The sequence below is a fragment of the Pygoscelis adeliae genome, unplaced genomic scaffold (assembly GCF_000699105.1).
Source record: "Pygoscelis adeliae isolate BGI_AS28 unplaced genomic scaffold, ASM69910v1 Scaffold358, whole genome shotgun sequence".
In the NCBI taxonomy this organism is placed as follows: domain Eukaryota; kingdom Metazoa; phylum Chordata; class Aves; order Sphenisciformes; family Spheniscidae; genus Pygoscelis; species Pygoscelis adeliae.
In genome coordinates, this window is record NW_008825429.1 from 3,730,579 (window position 1) to 3,738,237 (window position 7,659).

Sequence of the window (7,659 nt, forward strand, 5' to 3'; positions counted from 1 at the left end):
GTTCAGGGAAGTCAAGGACATTTCCAGTGGAGAAATGGATATCCCTGAGGGACCAAAAAGCCATCTAAGGGCTGAGGATCAGCCTTGCTACCCCACACACGTCGCTCCACGAGGGCCTCAGTTTCCCCAAGGTACAGAGCAGGACATTTTCAGTCCTTAAAATGCAGGATGCATCTTCCAGGTTTGCACTAATACCATCAGAAACCAGACCTGGGAACTTGGGTGGATGCTGGTTCCGTAGCGGATGGAGTGCTGGCTCCTGCCGGATGGAGCCTCTCACAGCTCACCGGGGAAGCGTTGAAATGCCGAGCACGCCTTCCCAGCGTTCGCCCTGATTTTCAGAAATTGCAGTAAATCAGTATTGCTGCAAATTAGCCTCTTTTTTTGGCTCTGGCTTGATGTAAAAAGGAAAACAAATGGAGTTTTAAAATGCAGCTAATCAAGGAGTTAAAGAAAGGTTAATCCTAATGGATCTATCAACTCACAGGAGGGATGGGAAGGAGGCGCAGACAGGGAGGAGTGGAGAAGCAGCCAATCCTGGTTGCTCCTCCCAAGGGCGACGGCAAGTTTCAGGGAGAGTTTGGAGACAGTGGCGATGCTCCTTCTTCCACCTGGCTGCATCCAGTGTGGGGACCACACAGGTTTGATCTAGCAATAACAGGCGAGTCCTGGGCTTAGGTACACCTTCCCTGAGAAAACACTGGATCCTTGGTGCATTCGTTATCACCCCCTGGAAAAAACAGTGAGCAATGTTTGACTTCACCACCCTCACCTACTGTCCATCATCTCCCTTCGGTCACCAATAGGTGATAAAACCCGGGACGTGGGGTGGCCCTGGCTGGTGTTGACCCCCCTGCAGAACTCAGGTGGTGACTGGGAAAGGGGTTTTGAACAGAGCGGAGCTGCCCCAAGGCTTTCCACCACCTCCTGCAGAAAGCAGCACCCACCATGGCTGCCCTGACCACCCTGCGGGGTCTGGCCCGTGGCTCCTGCAGCCAAATCCAAGCATCCTCCTGGCCAGTAACCCAAGACATCAGGATCTGCCTCCCGGCACAGCCAGGCATTCTTCATGGGGTAAAGCCTCTTTATAGGCAGCTAATTGAGCTTAGGAATAAGAAGGGCTTGAACACAATTAGTAACAGTGAAAGCAAGGAGGTTTAAAGAAGGTTATTAATGATATACACCACTATATACAACAGCATAATCGCCAAAAAAATATTAGATCCATTAAGTATCATTATCAAGGCCTAGAGCTAATCATTTAAGCTTAATGAAACTAATACATTTCTCCAGCACCGGCAGTAGTGCTCATCCCTTGGAGGGAAGCAGCAGCTGAGAAGGCTCAAGCCGTGGTGTCTCAGCAGCATCGCCGCTGACCCTGGCCATCACACCAGCATCCATGCCGGCTCTGGGCTCCGCATTCGCAAGAGCTGAGCCCACTTCCAGGTGCTTTCGGAAGCAATTCACTCATTTCAGCAGGCAACATTTCGCTTTAGCAAAAAAAAAAGCAGGAAACCTTTCGCTTTAGCAGCTCAAAGACCTTCTGGTCAATGATGTCCTACGTGGGAGTTTAACACATTGCAGGAGGTCTTCCCCAGCGCCCCGCTGGCAGCGAGCCCTATCCTCGGCATGGGTCAGGCTGGTGCTGCTGGTCTTTGCTCCCTGGGACCTTTGGCTCAAGTGCTAATGTCATCGAGAGTACAGCGAGATCTCCCAAACCTCCCTTAGCTGGTGCAGGAGCAGGGATCCAAGGTGTCCCTGAGGTGTCCCCCTCCAGCACCCATCTCTGGGGCTGCCTGGGTGCAGGCAGGGCACCCGTCCCGCTGCCTCCCCCCACACCTCCCTCCTCTCCCTTGTTTTGAACAGCTTTTTGGAGACTGAAGGAGAAGTGACTCTGAGCCAAGGCGGTCGTGATGATCTCACTGCTAATTATGCAGAGAAGTCATTTAGCTGTGGCTGTGCGTGATGAAGTGATATGACAGAGAGGAACAAAACCCCACAGCTACTTTGTGCATCGCAAATTAAAGAGGAAAAAAACCCGAAGTGAGCAAAACCAAGTGCCTCGACCTGCGCCTGCCCCTCTGAGAGCCACTGCGGATGCTGCACTACCCCCAAACCCACTGCAATTAGGGACAGGCAGCTCAGATTGGGCAACAATTAAAAAAATCCCATTAGCTCTGCTTTCCCCTTGCCTTTGTCTGGGTCTGTTTTCTGCCCCGGTCCCAGCAGTGGGATCACGGCTGCAGCAGGACTCGCCGTCACTTTAAAGACAAGCCTGGGATTAGCACCGGCCTTATTAAAAAACACTCACTCACACCTCATTTTACCTTCACACTGGAGATGATTTAGCTTGATTTATTCTAATTAGTTGTAATTTATTGTTTTAATGAGCTCTTCTGCAGGCTTTTTGTGCTTCATAACCACCCTCCTCAGCTGCTATAATACGTTTCAAGGAGGTCTTTTAATAAGGAGAGGTTTCCAAGGCTGCCTCAGATAGGAAGCTTTTTGTTGCAATACGAAAGAAGAAAATTAAGACAAAATTTGCCTCTCCTCCAGGTTTGCTGTGGAGCATCTGGCTGGGAGCAGGGGGTTGCACTTCAGCATGTCACCCAAATGGCAAGACAGCCCTTAATTACCAGCAGCATTTACAGCTAGGTTTAAAGACTAACAAAAGAAAACAAATAGGAGAAAAATCTCCTTCCCCCTGGCTACAGCTCATTATTCGAGGGAGGAATTCGTTGGCTATGGATGTCACAGTGCCTGGAGGCAGTTGTGGCTCCATGAAGGGGTTAGTGATGCTTAACACCACGGTCACACACATTGTCCACCCGGGAGGGTCCGTGCTGCTGGTGGGGGTCACTGGGCTTACGTCTCAAAGCACACCCAGTCCCCTCCCGAGATAGGTACGGGCAGAAGCATCCAAAACACGATGCCATAATGCCCCACCGGCATTGCTTTATCTATGGAGGTCTCTCCTCCCCTTCTCTCTGCTGGGATGGGCAAAGCTTCAGGAACTTCTTGGTCTGCTCCCAGGGGTGGCTGTGCCTAGCTCGTGCTGAACTTCCCAGCCTTTGATTTAAAAGAGACAGAAAGGCAGTCTGGTCAGCCAAGGCAGGTTATTTCGATGACATCGGGTTCTCTCATTAGAGAAAAAGAAAGTTTTTGCTTCTCTGTCCCCACGGCCATCGTGTGGCAAAGTCTTCTCTTTGGAGACATCCAAAATAAAGCAGATGAGATCTGCTTTGCAAGTAGAGACCAAAACCGCCAAAAAGCAAAATCTCCAACAGAAGAGAAACTGCCAAAGAGAAACATGAAAAACCCCAAATGACCTCGACTTTAGCAGAGAAACACCTGGATGGTTACAGGATATTCTCTGGGGGAAAAGGGACTGGCTTGTACTGAAGGGGCCCGAGATTGTCTGAGAAATAGTGAGAAACCCTCGGGGAGCCAGGGATGCTCTGGAAAGGAAAAACACCCAGAAGTGTTATATCAACCCCCCTGTGCAAACCCAGATTAGATAATCTGCAGGAATAAGAACCAGCTGCCAAGCGAGAGCCTGGAGAGCTGCACATCGCCTGGAAGGGCCGAGGGGAGGACTGCAGCACGGGGGGACCAAGGAAGAGGCTGCTGGAGCAAGACAGGCTGAGCTCCTGCACATGCACGGCTCAGAGCTGTGCAGAGAGGCTCCCAGAGTGGCTGGAAAGCACAAACGTCCCCATCAGGCAACAAAAGGGTCTCTGTAGCCACCTGAGGACCCTGCAGCACGATCTAAGAGTGTGCCGGGAGCAAACGAGAGACATCAAGTGCATCTCTGCGTGTCCTGAGCCATGGGCACACGTGGATGCAAGAGCTATGCTTGCCCAGAGCAGAGCCGGACACAGCTTTGGGAGCTGCTGTGCCGTCCGTTGGCCACGGCTCTGCCCAGGCACGGGCCGGCTCCTGCCACAGAAGCTGGGGAGTCAGAAAAAAAGACCAACCCTGTTCTTCTAGGAGAAGAAACTGGGCCTCTGGAGATGCCTGGTGTATGTGGACAGCTCTGGAGCTTCCTGTGGATTATTTACCCTGCTCTGCATGCTGCCAAACAAAATAAATCAATTCAGCTTTCGTTTCCATTTTAGGAAAACAAATCCTCTGGGACAGGCCGGGAGCCGGTGCCCTGCGAGGAGCCACGTGCTTGTCCAGCCTGGCCCCGGCAGGGTGTAAACCGGCGCTCAGAAACTGCTCAGCCCCGCTGGCCTGTGCCCCTGCCTGGCCAAGGGCCCGCAGTGGTACCAGAGCCCCTGCAGCTGCCTCGGCAGCTCAGGGCAAACGGCAGGACACGGCCCAGAGGTTTATTTAGCCTCCTGCAAACCTCCTGCCGCTGAGCTGCCCAGCGAGTTCTCCCAGGGATTGAGTGACCTTATCCTTATCTCTCTGCGTCCTTCGGCCCATCTGCAGCGGCTGCTTTGGGCAGCAGGTCCCCCGAGGCCGGTTTCCCACGATGCAGTCCCCTTATCTCATGGCACCGTGTTCCCAGCCCTCCCCATCAGCCCATCCCACCTCTGTGTCTGCAGCACCGGGAATCACCCGCTTGTGCTACAGGAGGGATCGCCACTGCAAAGAAGCTAGAAAAATCTTTCCCAAAACATAAATGCCGCATGAACCAACCGCATTTCCCTCCAGCTGCCCAGGAGAGCTTTGCCGGGGCTTAAAGCCGAGCTTGCAAGCTCATGGTCCTGAGATGCATCAAGAGCTGCTGGATTTCCAAGCTCAGCCCCGACCCCAGCATCTCCTCTCCTCAGAGCAGGCACACTCCTCATGCTCCTTGCTCCAGCTGCTGCCCAGGCAGCAAGACACATGCTGGCACCGGTGGCAACAAAGAGCCTAATACAAATTGCCCAGCATCTGACTGCTTAATAACACCAGCCCCTTTCAGATGTGATTGTGTATTTTATCAGAACTGACTTCTTAGAATGGAAAAAAAAAAAATCTTTCAAACATCTGCTCCTCTCCCCTCCCCAGCCGGGGGCACAGCCCCATGCCGGCAGCATCAGCATTGCTCTGAGAGCAGGATTTGAAAGGCCTGACTAGGATGGCTCCTTCACCTCCTTCAGCAGTAAAAATCATTTGGCTTTGAATGAGGTGCATATCGATAAGTCTAACACCGCTCCAGAAGGAGAAATAAGGGAGCACTGGCCTCCCGGAGTGATTCGGGCAGGGCCAGTGGAGAGGTGCTGCTGCAGCCGGGGTGCTGCGTGCAGGGTGAATTGCTGGTAAACACAATCCTGCCCCTTCTCCCGTCTGTCAGAGGGGTCCAAAGATACATAATCCCCAGGGTCTCGGTCCCTGGGGAGCCCCCCGTAGGAAGCCCGCTCCTCCCCACCCGGCGGATGCTCACCAACGGCCCCATCCTGCACACAGCGTCTCCCTGTTAGAGCCGATATTAAGCTATAAACCGTAATGTGCTATGACACCACCTGACGCAGTTAATTGCTATAAACCCATGAAATGTCATGTAATTGGTGGAGTGGCCATTATAGCGTTGTGTTACGGGTCTAATGGCTTCAAGCCATTACCTCACACGCAGGCTGGGGATGAGCAGACAGCTCCCGCTCCCCGCTGGCCCTGGCTCTGCAGCGTCCTGGTACCCCAGAAACACACATTTCCCACCCCATCTTCCTCAGACGCAGGGGGAGATGCTGATGCAGAAATGCCCCAGTGTTTCCACACTTATTTTTCCATTTGCAGAAACACCAATGTGGATTACTTTTTTTTTTTTTTTAAAACCTCCTTCACTTCAATAATCAGGTCATACTTAAAAAAAAAAAAAAAACACACAAACAAAAAAAAGCAGATCTCCACTTACAATTATTTCATTAGTATATGATACTCCAGACAATCCAACAGCATGAGAAGCCACTGGCTGCACTGGTCCAAGCACGCTGCCTGTGTAAGAGGTCCTCAGCACTAATTGCCGATGCCAACCTCAGCCACTAAGAAATTATTGCTAATGCATCTTACAACAGTCTTTATAAGACATAATTAAGGAATTCATCAGAAAGCAGAATCAAATAAAACAGAAAGTGATTAAAGAAAAAAAAACATCTTCTCCCAAACTGTAGGATCAGCAGGAGAGAAAGCTGGGAGCCATCATCTGACTGCCACAGCCCCAAAGTTAAGCCTGGAGCTGCCCTTGCCTTAGCACTGGTGCAGCTGCAGCCTGAGGACCTCCCCAAATACCCTGGGGTGGGAGAGGGGCTCAGCTGCAGCTAATTCCCCCCCACAGCCCCCTGCAGAGCCGCAGCTGGTCCCCTGCACCTGCAGCCCTGCTCGGGGCGGCCGTCCTCTGCCGCTCGTGGGGTGCACGGACAGGGCTGCTGTGTTGCTGCATCCCCAGCCACTCACTCCGGGGGGTGCTGGAGCCTGAGGGTCGCCCCAGGGACACACGTGCTTCCCCCGGGGTCCTTCCCGTGAAAAGTGCATTGAGGGGATGGGGCACTGGGGACAAAATCGGGGTTGGGCCTGGGGAGCCTGCGGGGCTGGGGATGTTTTTTTCAAAAGTCTGAAAAAATAATTCTTTGAAGGGGTGAGGAAGAGGAGGGACAGTTTGTGCTGGAGAGGTGTCACCCTCGGGGCACGACGCTTGTGGGCGTGCTCCAAGTGGCACAAGGACACAGGGCTGGAGCTGTGACTCATGACTTTTTTGCTTTCCATCCTGGTGTCAGTATTACATTTCGAGGATTATATTTTATTCATAAAAATTGCTGTGCTCACAGCCGCGCCTGGCAGAGCTGCTGTGGCTGAGCCCAGGGCTGGCTCCCACTGACAGGCATGGGGGTGTTTTGCACCGCCTGGGGGTCCAGGCTCTGTTAACAACTGTTGAATATTAAATATAATATATAAAACCTGGGTGAGAGGTTCCTCTCCGTGACCCGGAGTGTGGGTACCATTGTGGCCCCCAAGTGCCGGGGCTGGGGTTTACAGCACGTGATGGGCTGTTGTTGGTAACCGCATCCTGAATGAGCCGTCACGGAGCATGTGAGGTTGTATTTTTAACTCCGAGGTCCTGGTGACATGGAAAACCACGTGCCTGGTCCAGGTGCTGCACAGATCGATGGAAAAACTCCTGCCGCCCATCGGCACCTCTGCTTTGCCGCATGTTAACAAATCTTACCCGGTGCTTCGCCCCCGGGAATGGTTTTAAGGCTGTGTCCAGAGCCCAGCAGAAACCATTTGCCGGTACCTCTGCTGGGGAATTAGCTGGGAAGTGCTTCCCTGCGGAGCTGCCGGTGGGGAACTGGCAGGGTGAGATGGAAATGGGGATGGTGCAAACCCGACTTCCCAGCTCAGAGGCTGATTTAGCATCCCCAAGCAGGAAAAACATTTGCAACCTCTCAAGAGGGTGAGGAAAGGATGAGCCCGCGGTCCTCGCTGGGCTCGGTGCCTCCATGGCACAGTGTTAGCCAGGACTCTGCATTCACAGGCTGCAGAAAAGGCTGAAGCAAATGCTTCGGCCACCCATCAGTGCGAACGATCCCCACACATCTCTCTTCTCCTTCCCCCCATGGGGAGCACCCCGTGCTGGGCTAGGAGGTGGCACACGGTGGCATCCCCCCTCCTCCCCGCCACCCTCCCGCAGCCCTGCGCCCGCCCCGCCGGGCTCAGCCGAGCCAAGCGGCG